Source organism: Salmo trutta, chromosome 40, assembly GCF_901001165.1.
Source record: "Salmo trutta chromosome 40, fSalTru1.1, whole genome shotgun sequence".
Lineage (NCBI taxonomy): Eukaryota > Metazoa > Chordata > Actinopteri > Salmoniformes > Salmonidae > Salmo > Salmo trutta.
Genome location: NC_042996.1, coordinates 9,561,260 through 9,584,874, shown reverse-complemented (window position 1 = coordinate 9,584,874; position 23,615 = coordinate 9,561,260). Strand labels below are relative to the sequence as shown.

General features: G+C 42.3%; 1 protein-coding gene across 1 annotated transcript in view; it reads right to left on the bottom strand.

Annotated features, from left to right (window-relative positions):
- LOC115180093 (fatty acyl-CoA reductase 1) overlaps positions 1–22,561 on the bottom strand; it is a 102,876-nt gene extending 80,315 nt beyond the window's left edge. Inside the window, exon 1 of the mRNA XM_029742005.1 lies at positions 22,445–22,561. The gene's annotated coding sequence lies outside the window, so the exon portion shown is untranslated. The remainder of the gene's footprint in view (positions 1–22,444) is intronic.
- Between the last annotated feature and the right edge of the window lie 1,054 nt (positions 22,562–23,615).

Sequence of the window (23,615 nt, the reverse complement as noted above, 5' to 3'; positions counted from 1 at the left end):
CTGAATGTCTCAAGAATGTCTCACTCTCACCTGAATGTCTCAAGAATGTCTCACTCTCACCTGAATGTCTCAAGAATGTCTCACTCTCACCTGAATGTGTCAAGAATGTCTCACTCTCACCTGAACGTGCCAAGAATGTCTCACTCTCACCTGAATGTGTCAAGAATGTCTCACTCTCACCTGAATGTCTCACTCTCACCTGAATGTGTCAATAATGTCTCACTCTCACCTGAATGTGTCAAGAATGTCTCACTCTCACCTGAATGTCTCAAGAATGTATTGCTCCCACCTGAATGTGTCAAGAATGTCTCTCTCACCCGAACGTGTCAAGAATGTCTCACTCTCACCTGAATGTGTCAAGAATGTCTCACTCTCACCTGAATGTCTCAAGAATGTATTGCTCTCACCTGAATGTGTCAAGAATGTCTCACTCTCACCTGAATGTGTCAATAATGTATTGCTGTCACCTGAATGTCTCAAGAATGTCTCACTCTCACCTGAATGTGTCAAGAATGTCTCACTCTCACCTGAATGTCTCAAGAATGTCTCACTCTCACCTGAATGTCTCAAGAATGTATTGCTCTCACCTGAATGTGTCAAGAATGTGTTGCTCTCACCTGAATGTGTCAAGAATGTCTCGCTCTCACCTGAATTTGTCAAGAATGTCTCACTCTCACCTGAATGTCTCAAGAATGTCTCACTCTCACCTGAATGTGTCAAGAATGTCTCACTCTCACCTGAATGTCTCAAGAATGTCTCACTCTCACCTGAATGTCTCAAGAATGTCTCACTCTCACCTGAATGTGTCAAGAATGTATTGCTCTCACCTGAATGTGTCAAGAATGTCTTTCTCTCACCTGAATGTGTCAAGAATGTCTCACTCTCACCTGAATGTGTCAAGAATGTATTGCTTTCACCTGAATGTCTCAAGAATGTCTCACTCTCACCTGAATGTATTGCTCTCACCTGAATGTGTCAAGAATGTCTCACTCTCACCTGAATGTCTCAAGAATGTCTCACTCTCACCTGAATGTGTCAAGAATGTATTGCTCTCACCTGAATGTCTCAAGAATGTCTCACTCTCACCTGAATGTCTCAAGAATGTCTCACTCTCACCTGAATGTCTCAAGAATGTCTCACTCTCACCTGAATGTGTCAAGAATGTCTCACTCTCACCTGAATGTCTCAAGAATGTCTCACTCTCACCTGAATGTCTCAAGAATGTCTCACTCTCACCTGAATGTGTCAAGAATGTATTGCTCTCACCTGAATGTGTCAAGAATGTCTCACTCTCACCTGAATGTGTCAAGAATGTATTGCTCTCACCTGAATGTGTCAAGAATGTCTTTCTCTCACCTGAATGTGTCAAGAATGTCTCACTCTCACCTGAATGTCTCAAGAATGTCTCACTCTCACCTGAATGTCTCAAGAATGTCTCACTCTCACCTGAATGTGTCAAGAATGTATTGCTCTCACCTGAATGTCTCAAGAATGTCTCACTCTCACCTGAATGTGTCAAGAATGTCTCACTCTCACCTGAATGTCTCAAGAATGTCTCACTCTCACCTGAATGTGTCAAGAATGTCTCACTCTCACCTGAATGTCTCAAGAATGTCTCACTCTCACCTGAATGTGTCAAGAATGTCTCACTCTCACCTGAATGTCTCAAGAATGTCTCACTCTCACCTGAATGTGTCAAGAATGTCTCACTCTCACCTGAATGTCTCAAGAATGTCTCACTCTCACCTGAATGTGTCAAGAATGTCTCACTCTCACCTGAATGTCTCAAGAATGTCTCACTCTCACCTGAATGTCTCAAGAATGTCTCACTCTCACCTGAATGTGTCAAGAATGTATTGCTCTCACCTGAATGTCTCAAGAATGTCTCACTCTCACCTGAATGTGTCAAGAATGTCTCACTCTCACCTGAATGTCTCAAGAATGTCTCACTCTCACCTGAATGTCTCAAGAATGTCTCACTCTCACCTGAATGTCTCAAGAATGTCTCACTCTCACCTGAATGTCTCAAGAATGTCTCACTCTCACCTGAATGTGTCAAGAATGTATTGCTCTCACCTGAATGTGTCAAGAATGTCTTTCTCTCACCTGAATGTGTCAAGAATGTCTCACTCTCACCTGAATGTGTCAAGAATGTATTGCTTTCACCTGAATGTCTCAAGAATGTCTCACTCTCACCTGAATGTATTGCTCTCACCTGAATGTGTCAAGAATGTCTCACTCTCACCTGAATGTCTCAAGAATGTCTCACTCTCACCTGAATGTGTCAAGAATGTATTGCTCTCACCTGAATGTCTCAAGAATGTCTCACTCTCACCTGAATGTCTCAAGAATGTCTCACTCTCACCTGAATGTCTCAAGAATGTCTCACTCTCACCTGAATGTGTCAAGAATGTCTCACTCTCACCTGAATGTCTCAAGAATGTCTCACTCTCACCTGAATGTGTCAAGAATGTATTGCTCTCACCTGAATGTGTCAAGAATGTCTCACTCTCACCTGAATGTGTCAAGAATGTATTGCTCTCACCTGAATGTGTCAAGAATGTCTTTCTCTCACCTGAATGTGTCAAGAATGTCTCACTCTCACCTGAATGTCTCAAGAATGTCTCACTCTCACCTGAATGTCTCAAGAATGTCTCACTCTCACCTGAATGTGTCAAGAATGTATTGCTCTCACCTGAATGTCTCAAGAATGTCTCACTCTCACCTGAATGTGTCAAGAATGTCTCACTCTCACCTGAATGTCTCAAGAATGTCTCACTCTCACCTGAATGTGTCAAGAATGTCTCACTCTCACCTGAATGTCTCAAGAATGTCTCACTCTCACCTGAATGTGTCAAGAATGTCTCACTCTCACCTGAATGTCTCAAGAATGTCTCACTCTCACCTGAATGTGTCAAGAATGTCTCACTCTCACCTGAATGTCTCAAGAATGTCTCACTCTCACCTGAATGTGTCAAGAATGTCTCACTCTCACCTGAATGTCTCAAGAATGTCTCACTCTCACCTGAATGTCTCAAGAATGTCTCACTCTCACCTGAATGTGTCAAGAATGTATTGCTCTCACCTGAATGTGTCAAGAATGTATTGCTCTCACCTGAATGTGTCAAGAATGTCTTTCTCTCACCTGAATGTGTCAAGAATGTCTCACTCTCACCTGAATGTGTCAAGAATGTATTGCTTTCACCTGAATGTCTCAAGAATGTCTCACTCTCACCTGAATGTATTGCTCTCACCTGAATGTGTCAAGAATGTCTCACTCTCACCTGAATGTCTCAAGAATGTCTCACTCTCACCTGAATGTGTCAAGAATGTATTGCTCTCACCTGAATGTCTCAAGAATGTCTCACTCTCACCTGAATGTCTCAAGAATGTCTCACTCTCACCTGAATGTGTCAAGAATGTCTCACTCTCACCTGAATGTCTCAAGAATGTCTCACTCTCACCTGAATGTGTCAAGAATGTCTCACTCTCACCTGAATGTCTCAAGAATGTCTCACTCTCACCTGAATGTCTCAAGAATGTCTCACTCTCACCTGAATGTGTCAAGAATGTATTGCTCTCACCTGAATGTGTCAAGAATGTCTCACTCTCACCTGAATGTGTCAAGAATGTATTGCTCTCACCTGAATGTGTCAAGAATGTCTCTCTCTCACCTGAATGTGTCAAGAATGTCTCACTCTCATCTGAATGTGTCAAGAATGTCTCACTCTCACCTGAATGTGTCAAGAATGTATTGCTCTCACCTGAATGTGTCAAGAATGTCTCGCTCTCACCTGAATGTGTCAAGAATGTCTCACTCTCACCTGAATGTCTCAAGAATGTCTCACTCTCACCTGAATGTCTCAAGAATGTCTCACTCTCACCTGAATGTGTCAAGAATGTATTGCTCTCACCTGAATGTCTCAAGAATGTCTCACTCTCACCTGAATGTCTCAAGAATGTCTCACTCTCACCTGAATGTGTCAAGAATGTCTCACTCTCACCTGAATGTCTCAATAATGTCTCACTCTCACCTGAATGTGTCAAGAATGTCTTTCTCTCACCTGAATGTGTCAAGAATGTCTCACTCTCACCTGAATGTGTCAAGAATGTATTGCTTTCACCTGAATGTCTCAAGAATGTCTCACTCTCACCTGAATGTGTCAAGAATGTCTCACTCTCACCTGAATGTATTGCTCTCACCTGAATGTGTCAAGAATGTCTCACTCTCACCTGAATGTCTCAAGAATGTCTCACTCTCACCTGAATGTGTCAAGAATGTCTCACTCTCACCTGAATTTGTCAAGAATGTCTCACTCTCACCTGAATGTCTCAAGAATGTCTCACTCTCACCTGAATGTGTCAAGAATGTCTCACTCTCACCTGAATGTCTCAAGAATGTCTCACTCTCACCTGAATGTGTCAAGAATGTCTCACTCTCACCTGAATGTGTCAAGAATGTATTGCTCTCACCTGAATGTGTCAAGAATGTCTCACTCTCACCTGAATGTGTCAAGAATGTCTCACTTTCACCTGAATGTGTCAAGAATGTATTGCTCTCACCTGAATGTGTCAAGAATGTCTCTCTCTCACCTGAATGTGTCAAGAATGTCTCACTCTCACCTGAATGTGTCAAGAATGTCTCACTCTCACCTGAATGTGTCAAGAATGTCTCACTCTCACCTGAATGTCAAGAATGTCTCACTCTCACCTGAATGTGTCAAGAATGTATCACTCTCACCTGAATGTGTCAAGAATGTATCACTCTCACCTGAATGTGTCAAGAATGTCTTTCTCTCACCTGAATGTGTCAAGAATGTCTCACTCTCACCTGAATGTCTCAAGAATGTATTGCTCTCACCTGAATGTCTCAAGAATGTATTGCTCTCACCTGAATGTCTCAAGAATGTCTCACTCTCACCTGAATGTGTCAAGAATGTATTGCTTTCACCTGAATGTCTCAAGAATGTCTCTCTCACCTGAATGTGTCAAGAATGTCTCACTCTCACCTGAATGTGTCAAGAATGTATTGCTCTCACCTGAATGTGTCAAGAATGTCTCGCTCTCACCTGAATGTGTCAAGAATGTCTCACTCTCACCTGAATGTGTCAAGAATGTCTCACTCTCACCTGAATGTCTCAAGAATGTCTCACTCTCACCTGAATGTCTCAAGAATGTCTCACTCTCACCTGAATGTGTCAAGAATGTATTGCTCTCACCTGAATGTGTCAAGAATGTCTTTCTCTCACCTGAATGTGTCAAGAATGTCTCACTCTCACCTGAATGTGTCAAGAATGTCTCACTCTCACCTGAATGTGTCAAGAATGTATCACTCTCACCTGAATGTGTCAAGAATGTCTTTCTCTCACCTGAATGTGTCAAGAATGTCTCACTCTCACCTGAATGTCTCAAGAATGTATTGCTCTCACCTGAATGTCTCAAGAATGTATTGCTCTCACCTGAATGTGTCAAGAATGTCTCACTCTCACCTGAATGTGTCAAGAATGTATTGCTCTCACCTGAATGTGTCAAGAATGTATTGCTCTCACCTGAATGTGTCAAGAATGTCTCACTCTCACCTGAATGTCTCAAGAATGTATTGCTCTCACCTGAATGTGTCAAGAATGTCTCACTCTCACCTGAATGTCTCAGTTAAGCTACAGTTAAGCTTCCTTCCTCCCTCCGGCCAAAACAGTCCAGGATTCAATCCGATACCAGGTTATAGGCATTGCAGCTTTTAAAGGTTGTTCCCACGTTAGCTGAGACTGCATTCACTGCATATGTCGGCTCAATCTATCGTGGAATCTGTAAGGCTTCAGAGATAGCAGGCTGAATAGAGCTTGTACTGTGTTTTCTCCCTTATCAAACACTGCAGAACACTAAAGACTTCTCAAACTTCCCTCTGGTTCAAGGAAAGGATTACTGCACACTATTACCAGAACGAATTGGGATTTGTGTGTGTGTGTGTGTGTCAGCTTGTAATTGTATTACAGAAAAGCCTCTGGGCTGATAGAAAATGAACATTAAAACAGCCAAAGGTCATTCAGAATGGTGCATAAGTCTGAGAGAGAAACATTATCTTACGTCAATACTGGGTATCCACTCTGGAATATTGGATAAGGATCAGATCCAGCAGTACTATGTTGACCACCGCACATACTGTAGCAGACAGTTCTCATGCAATGTCAGGTCTAGGTCGTCCAGTCCTCTGTTAAATACATTTACATTACTGTATAGAGAAGCTGTGAGCAGGGTTAGCCTATAGCATACTGGCCTATAGCCATAAATATGACATCATTGTTGACATTTAAACAGTCTCATATCTCAGGCACGCACGCACGCACGCGCGCACGCGCACGCACACGCACACGCACACACACGCACACACATTATTGGTCTCCTGGTCTCTTTTTCCCTCTCTTAACCCATTTAAGCCAGTCTAGAGATTGAAAATCAGTGCCTCTTCTCAAATCGAATCAAAGTTTGTCACGTGCGCTGAATACAACAGGTGTAGACCTTACAGTGAAATGCTTACCTATAGGCTCTAACCAGCAGTGTCATTTCTAAGTAAAAATAAATACATAAAAATGTATTAGGTGAACAATAGGTAAGTAAATAAATAAAACAACAATAAAGAGACAGTGAAAAATAACAGTAGCGAGGCTACATACAGTTGAAGTCGAAAGTTTACATACACCTTAGCCAAATACATTTAAACTCAATTTTTCCACAATTCCTGACATTTAATCCTAGAGAAAATTCCCTGTTTTAGGTCAGTTAGGATCACCACTTTATTTTAAGATTGTTAAATGTCAGAATAATAGTAGAGAGAATGATTTATTTCAGCTTTATTTCTTTCATCACATTCCCAGTGGGTCAGAAGTTTACATACACTCAATTAGTATTTGGTAGCATTGCCTTTAAATTGTTTAACTTGGGTCAAACGTTTTGGGTAGCCTTCCACAAGCTTCCCATAACAAGTTGGGTGAATTTTGGCCCATTCCTCCTGACAGAGCTGGTGTAACTGAGTCAGGTTTGTAGGCCTCCTTGCTCGCACACCACGCTTTTTCAGTTCCGCCCACAAATATTCTATAGGATTGAGGTCAGGGCTTTGTGATGGCCACTCCAATACCTTGACTTTGTTGTCCTTAAGCCATTTTGTCACAACTTTGGAAGTATGCTTGGGGTCATTGTCCATTTGGAAGACCCATTTGCGACCAAGCTTTAACTTTCTGACTGATGTCTTGAGATGTTGCTTCAATATGTCCATATAATTTTCCTACCTCATGATGCCATCTATTTTGTGAAGTGCACCAGTCCCTCCTGCAGCAAAGCAATCCCACAACATGATGCTGCCACCATCATGTTTCACGGTTGAGATGGTGTTCTTCGGCTTGCAAGCCACCCCCTTTTTCCTCCAAACGTAACGATGGTAATTATGGTAAAACAGTTCTATTTTTGTTTCATCAGACCAGAGGACATTTATCCAAAAAGTACAATTTTTGTCCCCGTGTACAGATGCAAACTGTAGTCTGGCTTTTTTTATGGCGGTTTTGGAGCAGTGGCTTCTTCCTTGCTGAGCGGCCTTTCAGGTTATGTCGATATAGGACTCGTTTTACTGTGGATATAGATACTTTTGCACCTGTTTCCTCCAGCATCTTCACAAGGTCCTTTGCTGTTGTTCTGGGATTGATTCGCACTTTTCGCGTACTATTGTTTGTACAGATGAACGTGGTACCTTCAGGCATTTGGAAATTGCTCCCAAGGATGAACCAGACTTGTGGAGGTCTACAATTTTTTTTCTATTGTCTTGGCTGATGTCTTTTGATTTTCCCGTGATGTCAAGCAAAGAGGCACTGAGTTTGAAGGTAGGCCTTGAAATACATCCACAGGTACACCTCCAATTGACTCAAATGATGTCAATTAGCCTATCAGAAGCTTCTAAAGCCATGACATCATTTTCTGGAATTTTCCAAGCTGTTTAAAGGCACAGTCAACTTAGTGTATGTAAAGTTCTGACTCACTGGAATTGTGATACAGGTCATTTTTCCAACAATCCAATAATCTGTCTGTAAACAATTGTTGGAAAAATGACCTGTGTCATGCACAAAGTAGATGTCCTAACCGACTTGCCAAAACTATAGTTTGTTAATAAGAAATTTGTGGAGTGGTTGAAAAACAAGTTTTAATGACTCCAACCTAAGTGTATGTAAACTTCCGACTTCAACTGTACAGTAGCAAGGCTATAACAGTAGCGAGGCTATATACAGGCACAGGTTAGTCGGGCTGATTGAGGTAGTATGCACATGTAGATATGGTTAAAGTGACTATGCAGATATAATGAACAGAGAGTAGCAGTAGCGTAAAAGATGGGTTGGCGGGTGGTGGGTGGCGGGACACAATGCAGATAGCCCGGTTAGCCAATGTGCGGGGGCACCGGTTGGTCGGGCTAATTGAGGTAGTATGTACATGAATATATAGTTAAAGTCACTATGCATATATGATAAACAGACAGAGAGTAGCAGCAGCGTAAAAGAGAGGTTGGGGGGGGCACACAATGCAAATAGTCCGGGTAGCAATTTGATTACCTGTTCAGGAGTATTATGGCTTGGGGGTAAAAACTGTTGAGAAGCCTTTTGGTCCTGGACTTGGCGCTCCGGTACCGCTTGCCATGCGGTAGTAGAGAGAACAGTCTATTACTGCGGTGGCTGGGGTCTTTGACAATTTTTAGGGCCTTCCTCTGACACCGCCTGGTGTAGAGGTCCTGGATTGAGGGCAGCTTAGCCCCAGTGATGTACTGGGCCGTACGCACTACCCTCTGTAGTGCCTTGCGGTCGGAGGCCAAGCAGTTGCCATACCAGGGAGTGATGCAACCAGTCAGGATGCTCTCGATGTTGCAGCTGTAGAATCTTTTGAGGATCTGAGGACCCATGACAAATCTTTTTAGTTTCCTGAGGGGGAATAGGCTTTGTCATGCCCTCTTCACGACTGTCTTGGTGTGTTTGGACCATTCTTAATGATCTTTTATGATATTCTGTAAACAGAATACCCGTGTCCTTGTACGGTTCAGAAAATGTCAAACGCTACCCTGCTTTTTCCCAGTTCCCACAACAGCTCTGGTCTGAAACAGCCAACAGGTCCACAGATATCAAATGGAGGCAGGCAGTGTTGAATTTATATCCCTGCTTTGAGGCGTAAATGTTCCATCAAATGAACTGTTAACAGTTTGTCAGGCACCTGGGCAGCCCCCCGCCCCCGTCTCCCCTTCTCATCCAAAGGCCATTCATCCTTGGGGTCTGACAGGTCCCCTCCTTGATCCCTTGCCTCCCCTGCTCATAAATACAGGGACTGTGTACAATGGCCTTTAGTGCTGACACAGAGGAATCTGGGTCTCCCATGAGGGATGTGCGTCAGGTGGCAGAACAGCGTTCCGTTTCCTTCCTATTTCTTCTGCCTCTTTTGTTCTCCTCCTTTCTTCACGGTATTTTCTTCTTCTTTTGTCTTTTATTCTGTCTATTTCTCTTGCTCTAATGCCATTTAATGATCCTTCCTTCCTTCTTTTGAACTCATGACGAAATGTTTCCTTATAAGAGGGTCTTCAGACATACTAGACTTCTCACAAAAATACCCTTGTCTTATATACTGCAATGTAAACTTCTGAACTTGTCACGTCTCGACTGCTACCTCCTGAGGTAGGGCACGACACTCGCCCGAAAGTTGCCCTCCTCTAAGCAGGGCAGTGTAAACACAATTGTCTCGTTGAGCCAACACTCTTACAGTAAAAATTGCAACAGCAATAGCATAGCAATGTTTTTGACACAGCTGAAATGAACAGACATTTTCCTTATTTTTAAGACTTGTTTTATTGAGTTTTTACCTGAAATACACTACCGGTCAAAAGTTTTAGAACACCTGCTCATTCAAGGGTTTTTCTTATTTTTTTTAACTATTTTGTACATTGTAGAATAATAATGAACACATCACAACTATGAAATAACACATATGGAATCATGTAGTAACCAAAAAAGTGTTAACCTCCCTGGGCAAGGTACCTAGTCAACAGCCAGTGGAATCGCGTGGCGCGAAATACAAATACCTCATAAATGCTATAACTTCAATTTCTCAAACATATTACTATTTTACACCATTTTAAAGACAAGACTCTCGTTAATCTAACCACACTGTCCGATTTCAAAAAGGCTTTACAGCGAAAGCAAAACATTAGATTATGTCAGAAGAGTACCCTGCCAAAAATAATCACACAGCCATTTTCAAAGCAAGCCAGGGGCGGAAATCCCGGGGGGGACGGGGGGGACACGACCCCCCCATCCTGGGAAAAATATGATTTGTCCCCCCCAATATATCACTGAAACATAACTATGTAATTTAAATAATATTAATAATACGCAATGAAAGCAATTGTGCTGATTATAGACACTTAATAGCGCGTTTTTAAGTTTCAAAAGATTGCGACCCCCCCACCCTTTGCCTCACAATGGTTTGATCCACTGCCAGTTCCTTAGTTGGCAAGGTAACAGAGGGGTCGTATCCACTGTCTGAAAGGCACTCAATGAACGTAACTGACGTGAGGTTAATCCAGTCAATCGCGCACACACACTAGCTGAATATGCAGAGCTAGCGCGCAAATATGAACTATTAAGCTAGCTAGTACCTATTCCATTTATGTGGCCTCGTCAAAGATGGAATCTTTGCTATCGTCAATTAATTCCAAGATCAGCATTCAGATGATGTAAGTTAGTGCTTCAAAGTCCCTGTGATAAGGTTAGCGATAAACTGAAGTCCAAACTGAACAGAACTACACTCTCTTCTACCATTGTCTTAAATATATTTAATGGTCTCGTTGCAAAAGCTAAATTGTCGCAAGGGAACTTTTATTTATTTATTTTATTTCACCTTTATTTAACCCGGGTAGCAAAGATTATAGCAAACACCACTGAAACGGAATTGATGCTCGCTAGCTTTGCAAATTCAGCTATTGTTGGAAGCCAGCCAATATGAAACAAACTATTAAAATTACAAAAGGTTGCAGCATATGTTGTGTAAATGGTGAACTCATACAGCTGTCAACTCTTGTCATTTTAATCCGTTTCACGTTTGCTAGCTACCTTTTAGATCAAAGCCCAAATAGAATGATAAAAGATAAGATGATAGAAGCCCATCTCCTACTGTAAATAACCTACACACTGTGTGTGTGTAGCCAGCCAGCCAGGTAGAAAAATGGCAGAAAAATAAAAGACGGACATCAGAGTATTTTTCAGTACACCAAAACGCAAAGTAAGAACACTAGTAGCCTAATCTCTCAAAGACTAGTTGATAAAATGTTCATAAGAAAGAAATGAAATCCTAATGGAAATGTTTCACAATGATGTCATTAGGCAGAGCAGGCAACAGATGGCACACAGACAGCAGAGTTGGGGACAGATATGCAGGGACAGACTGGCAGAGACAGGGAGTCTCAGGTAAGTTTGTTGAGTCTTTGTTTGGCAACATTATGAAAGGTTCTCCATTTTTTTGACTTGTAAAATAGGAACATAATTGGAAAATGCCATGGATACCCCCACTCTCAACTTAAACTGGTGACTGAACTAAGATTTGTTAAAGGCAATGGTATTGCTGTTGTGATTAGTTGTGTAGTTTTGGGTACCGGTAGTTAGGAGTACGGCAAACACCTTATTTCTTTGGTTCCTCAATATACATTTACCATATTACAATGTAGGCTATGTGTTACAGCACTACTTTTGGTGTCCCCCTCAGGAATTGCTCTTGAGAAAATTTCATGTAATTGTCCCCTCCAAAGTTGATATAAGATTTTTGCCCCCGAAGCAAGCATATATGTCACAAAAACCAAAACCTCAGCTAAATGCAGCACTAACCTTTGATGATCTTCATCAGATGACACTCCTAGGACATTATGTTATACAATACATGCATGTTTTGTTCAATCATGTTCATATTTATATCAAAAAACAGCTTTTTACATTAGCATGTGATGTTCAGAACTAGCATACCCACTGCAAACTTCCAGTGAATTTACTTAATAATTACTCACGATTAACGTTCACAAAATACATAACAATTATTTTAAGAATTATAGATACAGAACTCCTTTATGCAATCGCGGTGTCAGATTTTAAAATAGCTTTTTGGCGAAAGCACATTTTGCAATATTCTGAGTAGATAGCCCGGCCATCACGGCTAGCTAATTTGACACCCAGTGTGACACCTAGTTTGGCCCTCACCAAACTCAGATTTACTATAAGAAAAATTGGATTACCTTTGCTGTTCTTCGTCAGAATGCACTCCCAGGACTTCTACTTCAACAACAAATGTTGTTTTGGTTCGAAATAATCCATAGTTATATCCAAATACCTCCGTTTTGTTCGTGCGTTCAGGTCAGTATTCGAAGGGTGACGCGCGAGCGCATTTCGTGACAAAAAAATGTCAAAATATTCCATTACCGTACTTCGAAGCATGTCAAACGCTGTTTAAAATCAATTTTTATGCGATTTGTCTCGTAAAATAGCGATAATATTCCAACCGGGCGACGTTGTATTCATTCAAAGAGAGAAAGAAAAACATGGAGAATTCACATGAGGCGCATCTCCAGTGTCACTGTTCTCAGCCTGACCACTCACAAAATCTCCTGCTGTTTTTTGCCCAGAGACTGGAGAGACGTCATTCCACTTTCTGGCGCCTTCTGAGAGCCAATGGAAGCCTTACAAAATGTCACGTTACAGCAGAGATGCTGTATTTTCGATAGAGATGCCACAGAAGGAGAACAAATTGTCAGACAGGGCACTTCCTGTATGGAATCTTCTCAGGTTTTGGCCTGCCATATGAGTTCTGTTATACTCACAGACACCATTCAAACAGTTTTAGAAACTTTAGAGTGTTTTCTATCCAGATCTACTAATTATATGCATATTCTCATTTCTGGGCAAGAGTAGTAACCAGTTAAAATCTGGTACGTTTTTTTATCCGGACGTGCTAATACTGCCCCCTAGCCCCAACAGGTTAAACAAATCAAAATATATTTTAGATTTTATTTTATTTATTTATTTCACCTTTATTTAACCAGGTAGGCAAGTTGAGAACAAGTTCTCATTTACAACTGCGACCTGGCCAAGATAAAGCAAAGCAGTTCGACACATACAACAACACAGAGTTACCCATGGAGTAAAACAAACATACAGTCAATAATACAGTAGAAAAATAAGTCTATATACAATGTGAGCAAATGAGGTGAGATAAGGGAGGTAAAGGCAATAATAGGCATTCTATTTGAGATTCTTCAAAGTAGCCACCCTTTGCCTTGATGACAGCTTTGCACATTCTTGGCATTCTCTCAACCAGCTTCACCTGGAATGCTTTTCCAACAGTCTTGAAGGAGTTCCCACATATAATGAGCACTTGTTGGCTGCTTTTCCTTCACTCTGTGGTCCGACTCATCCCAAACCATCTCAAGTTGGTTGAGGTCGGGGATTGTGGAGGCCAGGTCATTTGATGCAGCACTCCATCACTCTACTTCTTGGTCAAATAGCCCTTACACAGCCTGGAGGTGTGTTGGGTCATTGTCCTGTTGAAAAACAAATGATAGTGGGACTAAGCCCAAACCAGATGGGATGGCGTATTGCTGCAGAATGCTGTGGTAGCCCTGCTGGTTAAGTGTGCCTTGAATTCTAAATAAATCACAGACAGTGTCACCAGCAAAGCACCCCCACACCATAACACCTCCTCTTCCATGCTTTACAGTGGGAAATAAGCATGCGGAGATCATCCATTCACCCACACCACGTCTCACAAAGACATGGTGGTTGGAATCAAAAATCTCCAATTTGGACTCCAGACCAAAGGACAAATTTCCACAGTCTAATGTCCATTGCTCGTGTTTCTTGGCCCAAGCAAGTCTCTTCTTCTTATTGTTGTCCTTAGTAGTGGTTTCTTTGCAGCAATTCAACCACGAAGGCCTGATTCACACAGTCTCCACTGAACAGTCTATGGTGAGATGTGTCTGTTACTTGAACTCTGAAGCATTTATTTGTGCTGCAATTTCTGAGGCTGGTAACGCTAATGAACTTATCCTCTGCAGCAGAGGTAACTCTGGGTCTTCCATTCCTGTGGCGGTCCTCATGAGAGCCAGTTTCATCATAGCGCTTGATCGTTTTTGCGACTGCACTTGAAGAAACTTTCAAAGTTCTTGAAATGTTCCATATTGACTGACCTTCATGTCTTAAAGTAATGATGGACTGTCGTTTCTCTTTGCTTATTTGAGCTGTTCTTGTCATAATATGGACTTGGTCTTTTACCAAATAGTGCTATCTTCTGTATACCACCCCTACCTTGTCACAACACAACTGATTGGCTCAAATGCATAAAGAATGAAAGAAATGAACTTTTAAGAAGGCACACCTGTTAATTGAAATGCATTCCAGGTGACTACCTCATGAAGCTGGTTGAGAGAATGCCAAGAGTGTGCAAAGCTGTCATCAAGGCAAAGGGTGGCTGTTTGAAGAATCTCAAATATAAAATATATTTTGATTTGTTTAACATTGGTGACTACATGATTCCATATGTGTTATTTCATAGTTTTGATGTCTTCACTATTAATCGACAATATAGAAAACAGTAAAAATAAAGAAAACCCTTGAATGAGTAGGTGTTCTACAACTTTTGACGACCGGTAGTGTACATTCTGAAATTGTCGCCGTAGTTTTAGATCTCAGTTGTTTTTGTTTTTGCTTGACTGCACTGGGCCAACGAGGTCCAGGCAAGAAGCAACTCCGTTTTTAGTCGCGATTTGCTTTTACCTCATATAATGACTTCCATGATATTGATACAATGAAGCATGGTTTGTTTTAAGATAACTCCAATGCGGTAGCTAGTGTAAACCTAAGAACGCCTCTCCAGCCACGGTTTAGCAAAATGTCAGCATTCAGCTACAGCCATCATGTTTATGTGTGAATTAAAAAATTATATTGTTTAGCTAGCTAGTTTGCTAACTAATGTTACCCAGCTGTGTAGCCTAGCTGTGTAGCCTAGCCTAGCTACACAGCTGTGTAATTTTATTTGTCACATGCGCCAAATACAACAGGTGTAGACTTTACTGTGAAATGCTTGCTTACGAGCCCTTCCCAACGATACAGAGTTGAAGAATATAAATAGCAACACAAGAGGAGTAAAATAAAATACACAAGAATGAAGCTATATACAGGGAGTACCAGTACCAGATCAATAATGGATCTATATACAGGGAGTACCAGTACCAGATCAATGTGGAGCTATATACAGGTAGTACCAGTACCAGATCAATAATGGAGCTATATACAGGGAGTACCAGTACCAGATCAATGTGGAGCTATATACAGGTAGTACCAGATCAATAATGGATCTATATACAGGGAGTACCAGTACCAGATCAATGTGGAGCTATATACAGGGAGTACCAGTACCAGATCAATAATGGATCTATATACAGGGAGTACCAGTACCAGATCAATGTGGAGCTATATACAGGTAGTACCAGATCAATAATGGATCTATATACAGGGAGTACCAGTACCAGATCAATGTGGAGCTATATACAGGGAGTACCAGTACCAGATCAATAATGGAGCTATATACAGGGAGTACCAGTACCAGATCAATAATGTAGCTATATACAGGGAGTACCAGTACCAGATCAATAATGTATCTATATACATGGAGTAACAGTACCAGATCAATAATGAAGCTATATACAGGGAGTACCAGTACCAGATCAATGTGGAGCTATATACAGGTAGTACCAGATCAATAATGGATCTATATACAGGGAGTACCAGTACCAGATCAATGTGGAGCTATATACAGGTAGTACCAGATCAATAATGGATCTATATACAGGGAGTAGCAGTACCAGATCAATGTGGAGCTATATACAGGTAGTACCAGATCAATAATGGATCTATATACAGGGAGTAGCAGTACCAGATCAATGTGGAGCTATATACAGGGAGTACCAGTACCAGATCAATGTGGCGCTATATACAGGGAGTACCAGTACCAGATCAATGTGAAGCTATATACAGGGAGTACCAATACCAGATCAACGTGGCGCTATATACAGGGAGTACCAGTACCAGATCAATGTGGAGCTATATACAGGGAGTACCAGTACCAGATCAATGTGGAGCTATATACAGGGAGTACCAGTACCAGATCAATGTGCAGAAGCACGAGGAATTTGACGTAGGGTAAAGTTACTATTGTAGGTATCAGGATAGATAATAATAAGGTATTTGAGGTAGATATTTACATGAAGGCAGGGTAAAGTGACTAGGCATCAGGATAGATAATAATAAGGTATTTGAGGTAGATATTTACATGAAGGCAGGGTAAAGTGACTAGGCATCAGGATAGATAATAATAAGGTATTTGAGGTAGATACATGAAGGCAGGGTAAAGTGACTAGGCATCAGGATAGATAATAAGAGTAAAATAAAGAACAGAGTAGCAGCAGCAAATTATGAGTGTAAAAGGTTATGAATGTGCGTGTGTGTAATGTGTATGTATGTGTGTTTGTGTTGTGTTGGTAGGTGTGTTTGTGTTATGTGTGTGTGTGTGGGTATGTAGTGTATGTGAATGTGTGTGAATGTGTGTGAGTGAGTGAGTGAGTGAGTGAGTGAGTGAGTGAGTGAGTGAGTGAGTGAGTGAGTGTGTATATGATGTGTATATATAGTCTAGTGAGTGTACATAGGGTCAGTGCAAGATAGTTTGGGTACCATTAATTGAATATTTAGCAGTCTGGACATTTAGCAGTCTTATGGCTTAGGGATTGAAGCTGTCTCGAAGCCTGTTGGTCCCTGAGCTGATGCTCCAGTACCGTTTGCCAGACAGTAGCAGAGTGAACAGTCTATGGCTTGGGTGGCTGGAGTCTTTGGAAACTTTTCAGGCCTTCCTCTGACACAACCTGATATAGAGGTCCTGGATGGCAAGGAGCTTGGCCCTAGTGAGGTACTGGGCTGTCCGCACCACCCTCTGTAGTGCTTTGTGGTCAAGAGCAGTGCATTTGCCATACCAAGCAGTGATGCAGCCAGTCAAGATGCTCTCGATGGTGCAGCTGGATAACTTTTTGAGGATCCAAGGGCCTATGCCAAATCTTTTCAGCTTCCCGAGGGAGAAGAGGCCCTGCCATGCCCTCTTCATGACTGTGCGTGTGTGTGTGGACCATGTCCTTAGAGATGTGGACGCCAACGAACATGAAGCTCTCGACCCGTTCCACAACAGCCACGTCAATGTGGATGGGGGTGTGCTCTCCCCTCTTTCTCCTATAGTCCAAGATCAGCTCCTTCGTCTTACTGACGTTGAGGGAGAGGTTATCGTTCTGGCACCACACTGCTAAGTCACTGGCCTCCTCCCTATAGGCTGACTCATCGGCGTTTGTGATCAGGCCTACCACTGTTGTGTCGTCAGCCAACTTGATGATGGTGTTGGAGTCGTGCATGGCCACGTAGTCGTGGGTGAACAGGGAGCACAGGAGGGAACTAAGCACACACCCCTGAGGAGCCCCTCTGTTGAGTGTCAGCGTGGCGGAGGTGTTGTTGCCTACCCTCGTCTCCTGGGGCCGGTCTGTCAGGACGTTTAGGATCCAGTTGCAGAGGGAGGGGTTCAGTCCAAGGGTCCCTAGCATGGTGATGAGCTTGGAGGGGACTATGGTGTTGAACGCTGAGCTGTAGTCTATGAGCAGAATTCTCACTGCGTCATCTGTAGATCTGTTGGGGTGGTGTGCAAATTTAAAGACACTGTATAACGTTACTGTACTTTTATATTCGTATGGGAGGGTAAACATTCATTAATGATATGCTAATGCTACTTGATCATAAGCATGTTGTTAGTTAGCTAGCTAGCAGGAGTTAGCTGTGTATTGTCAGCCAATTTAATGTGTACGAGAAAATGAACCCTTTAATTATAGAGCTGGGAACTGCCAGGGACCTCACGAGACAATATTATCAATTCTCATGATTCTATATGTATTGCGATTCAATACTGTGATTTTATTGTGACTACGTGTTTCAAACATATTGCTCACCATGTGTCTGCTGCTGAGGGACAAGAGAGCCATGAGAAAACTAATTGGCTGTAAGGACAGACGCTGGGAGACGAGAAGCAAGTACAGGGAGTGAAAATGTTATAAACAAAGGTCATGAAACAGAACACGGACAGTGTCTGGACAGGGGAAACAAAACGACATTAATGCTGACATGGGGAACATGGGAGTCGGATGAGCCGGCTGAGGCGTGGAAGCCCGACGAGCCGAGGAAGCCTGACGAGCCGGCTGAGGCATGACGTGGGGTGGGAGCCTGCCGAGCCAACCGAGGCAAGGAAACCTCTCAAGCAGGCTAAGGCGTGGAAGCCCAACGATTCAGCTGAGGCACCCTCGGTTCCTTCGGCAGTGGCACCCGACGTCCCCAACAAAACAAAAAACTCCCTGATGCTTCAAATTGTCAGCATTCTGTAAGGACAGACGCTGGGAGACGAGAAGCAATTACAGGGAGTGAACATTTAATAAACAACGAACATGAAACAGAACACGGACAGCGTCTGGACAGGGGAAACAAAATGACATTAATGCTGACACGGGGAACAAACTGAGGAACAGACAGATATATAAGTGGCAATCAACAAAGTGAAGGAGTCCAGGTGAGTCCAATATTGCCCTGTAATGATGGTGACAGGTGTACCTAATGATGGACAGCCTGGCGCCCTCGAGTGCCAGGGAGGGGGAGCGGGAGCAAGCATGACATTGACTCCCTATTTAAAAAGAAGATGTAGAGAAAGCTATGAAGGAAAAATACTGGACTTTTGATGCAGGTACAACTATACAATACGATATATCGTAAAAAATATTATATTCCGATATGTAACTGTATCGATTTTTTCCCCATCACTATTTAATTGTCTGCACATGCTTGTGGATTGTTGCATTACTCAAGAGTGTAATATGGTTTGGTTGCATTATTCAATATTGAAATATGTTTTAGTAGAAAAGTTGTTTGGATTATTAAATGGTTTTTGCATAATTAGTGGCTACTTATTTATGGTTAATTTGAGCTGCGGACCAAGAATGTAGGATTGCCAGACAACGAAAGGTAAGGCAAGGATGTAGTGTGAACTGAAAAGTAGAAATCTCTTTGGCCACTCCGCTCCTCAGACTCTCCTTCAGCTCTCGTAGTGGGAATAGGGCCATATTTAACAGAGTGTGTGTTTAGTGTTACTCACATCTTGCTGTGCCAACTCCCTCATTGACAGGATTAGCATCTCCACTGGCACTGAGCACACAAATCACACAAAACCAAAAACACAGAACCAAATCAGCCAGTTAAATAGATTACATGGTCACACTAATTATGGGACAGTATTAGAACAGAAGCAAATGGTATCACAGATATGCCTCTAATGAGTGAACTAAAGCAGGAATAAACATCCTACAAAGCAAGCAGTCTGAAATTATAACCACCTTCCCCCAAAGCAAAGTTTCCTTTCCCATTGCTTCAGTCTAATGTGTTTGTATTGACTAGGGGTCAAGTCCCATTAACATGGCTCCTGTGCCTGACCTCTTCAACCCATCACAGGAAACACATTATTTTCCTACATTATTCATTCACTTCATAGACAATCCCAACAGCATGCAGGTCCTTGCATTCGACATGTGAGACTGTTAAAGTTTGAGGTCTACCTTTTCTTCAGCACTTTTTTAGTGGGGTCCTTAAAAGTAGCAATCAGCAGTTAAAATAATAACAAAGCGTCTCCCACACCACTGTGTGGGTAAAAAGCAGGGGGATAGGGCTGGAGCAATGTGACCACTCTCAAATTCAAAGACAGAGCTATGGATGTAAGGACTGACCATGTTTTAACCATGTTTTTTTTAAGATAAACAGCGTTTGTTCACATTTACTTTGTTCAGAAACATTGGAGTAAAAAAAGCTCATATTTTGAATTCTGATGGGATACGACAGTTGAACTAAGCTCAATGGATACATATCATTTCATTTATAACTCCAAAAATGGATATAGCAACTTCTGACTGCTCCTTTCAGCATCCGTTTGAGGAGGTTATTTACGGTTACATAGTTGAGGAGTTCATGCAGTGGAATATCTCTGATTCTCAACAGGTGTATTTTTCTTTTCCCCCTTAGGTCCAGAGCACCTGCAGCACAACCTACAGTTACAGCGCGCCACATCACATGAGCTTCATGACACAAAACATCCATCCACCCACAAGCATCCTGATGTGTTTGCATAACACAAAGCCTCTTTGACAAAAACCCCTGCAGGTCTCCTGACTCAACCTACTGGTCCTGACAGATTCAAACCTGCTCTACAAATAGATGCTTCTAGAAGTGCTTTTGAAGCTGTTGCAGAACTCATCCACCCCAAACTTCTACTTCCGGAAATGAACACGAGTTGAAAGGAGGACGGGACTTCTCTAAGTGGTGAGGAAAGACTCAACCAGGGACGGATGATGATGCCCACAGCCACTGAGTTCCCCCATGATGCATCTGTGATGTGCATGCCACCCTGTTCTCTGCGGGCAATGGGCAAGAGCATGGTGGCAAAGAGCGCCAGGAGAATAAAACACACTTTGGCACCGAGAGAGAAAGCATAGTGGTTGTTTAGAGGAGGGGGGAGTGAGAAAGAGAGAAAGAGAGAGAGAGAGAGAGAGAGAGAGGGAGAAAGTGAGTAAGACAGACTAAGCTGTCTGATTCTGCCTATCCACACTAAGAAATAAAAGAGGGAGAGGCAGGAGAGAGAGAGGAGAGGAGAGAGTGAAACGGAGGAGAAGCATGGCTCAGAGACAGTAAAGAAGAGAGAAAGAGAGAGAGTGCAGTGAGCACAAAGGAATGGAGAGGGTATGCCCTGGAAATTGAGGGTGTAATTTAGACTTCCTTAATGCTCAGTCAAGAGAGTCAACGGTCATCTCTAGAGTAATGTTCTCAGGAAATTGCATTACTACGTACCTTACTGGAAGGAGTGTACAAGAACGTAGCGCCGCTTTTACATGAACTTTTATGAGGGGAATGAAGTGTCAATGTGTACTCTGTCAGGTTGCTACACCATGCACATACTCATACACACACACACACATAACTACTTGGCTGTGAACAAGAGCAGATTATCACTGAGGTCTCCTAACAGAACAAAAAGTAAATATAGGCCAGCGCCAGTCTCTGACAATATCTCAACCTATCAGTGACATGTAGGTTCAGAAACCACTGCAAGACATTACCTTTCCTACGTTTTCTGTCTTATTTAAACGGATGACAAGTGACATAAGGTGACAAGCTATTCTCACACCACATACCTCCGGACCCCAACATCTGGCTCAAAGCGCACTGGCATATTTGGTGCCTGCAGAGGTCAATTTGTCCCTCACTCTCCTTCTCCTCGCCTCTGCAGTGTTGTACAAGGTCAACAGGGATTCCCACACATTCAAAGGTTAGGAGCCCATCAAGGTGTAAATATAGGCTTAAGGTCTGGCATCAGTCACCTCAGATATGTTGTAAAGGACTATATGAACTCAAATTCAAATCTGACGACTGGAAGTCCCACATAATACAGTAGTGGATACTAGCTAATTCTAATGGCCAATGATAGCAAAGGACACACACATTGTCATAATTCAATATCCAATATTATCTACAACATGATTTCCTGATCATTTTAGGTATTTTAATTCGGAATATATTCTAAGGCAGTTACACAACATAGATAACAATACTGTCAGAACACATCTCTCTCTCCCCCAATCATTTATGAACCTTGTTGCGCAAGATAGAGAACGCGCGCTTCACTTCCAGCGCGCAGAGAGAGCACTCGTAGACCTCTGACGACTCTATGACAATAAACCAATACGACAGTTCTACCTGAGTCATTTTACCGGCTTTTATACCGCCTCCTTTTATTCGGAAGCATTTATCTAGCTGATGTATTCAGTTATTTTGGGCTATTGTAAGCTAGTTTATGTGTGCCTACAAGGAACGATATTTACGCACGCAGAAATATTCTGAGGATTTACAAGAGACCTCGCTCACATTACAGAAAGCTATGCAAGGTACTGTACATGCTGTAGAGACTGGACTGGACTGACTGGCCGCTGGTAGAATCGGGCACTGTAGCTCGCGCGCACTCACTCACTCAGTCATGTTAAGACATTAATGAAAGCGATCACAGTATGGCTAGGCTAAATGAAATGGTCATCATAGCAAGCTAGTGTGCATGTTTTTAAACAAACAGAAGGCGTCAAATGGGCACGCTTTCTACATTCCCATCCCAGACAAATCTGACTGGGGAATGAGATGCTTCAGTCCTTCACTCCAGCACCTACTTATCCATTTACACCAAAAGGGGATTTGAAGAAAGTAAAAACGAGTAAAAGCAATCTTACCTTGGATAGGATATCCTTGTATATATGTGTTGGCTGTAGGTTTGCGACCCAGAACCGAAACATGCGCCTTTCAACTGGAGAATGCAGATCTTGCTGCCCGCTCCTTCGAAACGTCTCGTTGTGGAATAATTTCACTGTCCTAGACCGCGCCAGCCGGCCACTCTCATGTCTCCCCACTGAATACAGAGGAGGAACGTGGTTACTGATGATATGGGATGAGAGAAACCGGAGGGCGTGTTCCAGACAGACAGATGCACCTTTTCTCAGCTATGGAAATCGTTGTTTTCAGTTATTTTAGTTCACCTGAGACGGCCCGTTTCCTGGTGCCATCCTTAGGTTTTTTTTGATGATGGTCAGCAACAAAAGAGAGACTTCAACACAGGCCACTGTTTAAATAACCAAACACATTGGTTGTGAACTGAATTGTATGGATATTGGACACAGGTAACAAACAACCAACCACGGGTGGTTTTCTTCTGCAAGTAGAAACATCTAAACACTCACCACTGTATTGTAGTGAAAACCAGTTGAGTGGTCCCATGAATGCCTTATTGTTCATTCAGAAGGAAGCTCATCTCCATCATGTCAAGACATCTTCTCCAATTACTGAATGGACACTTCACGATAGAACATGATAAGTTGTCATTTAGTACTTAAAAATGTGCTACACATAGGATTTATTTTTCCCTTTGCATTGTAATTTCACAAAGTGTTCATAATATATCTGCAATAATAGTGGAATGATTGTGTTTCACAGTGTTGTGATTGGCTGTGATATTCGCCTACGGATTTCTCCTGCCAAAGCTGCATCTGTTGTCAAAATGGGAAAACTGTTCTGACTTTGGGGCTGTGTTATCTAGTGGAAATAGTTCTGTCATTTCCTGGTTGCTAAAATTCTACACTGTTCGCTCAATTTCAGTTTACGTGAGAAAACAAGCACTGAATAGTGTAGGGAAACTAAATTGCTGTGAAATATCTTGCAATTCACCTAGCATTAGGCTACATTCACAACAAATGCAAACATTCGAACAAATCCTATGTGTATCACCTTTAAGGTTGCCAAGGAGCAAGCCTCCATCCACCTGACTCCACCCATCCCAACAGGGACTTTCATTCGTTGTAGGGCAGTGATTTGAACCACCATTCAGGGCAGGGCAGTGATTTGAACCAC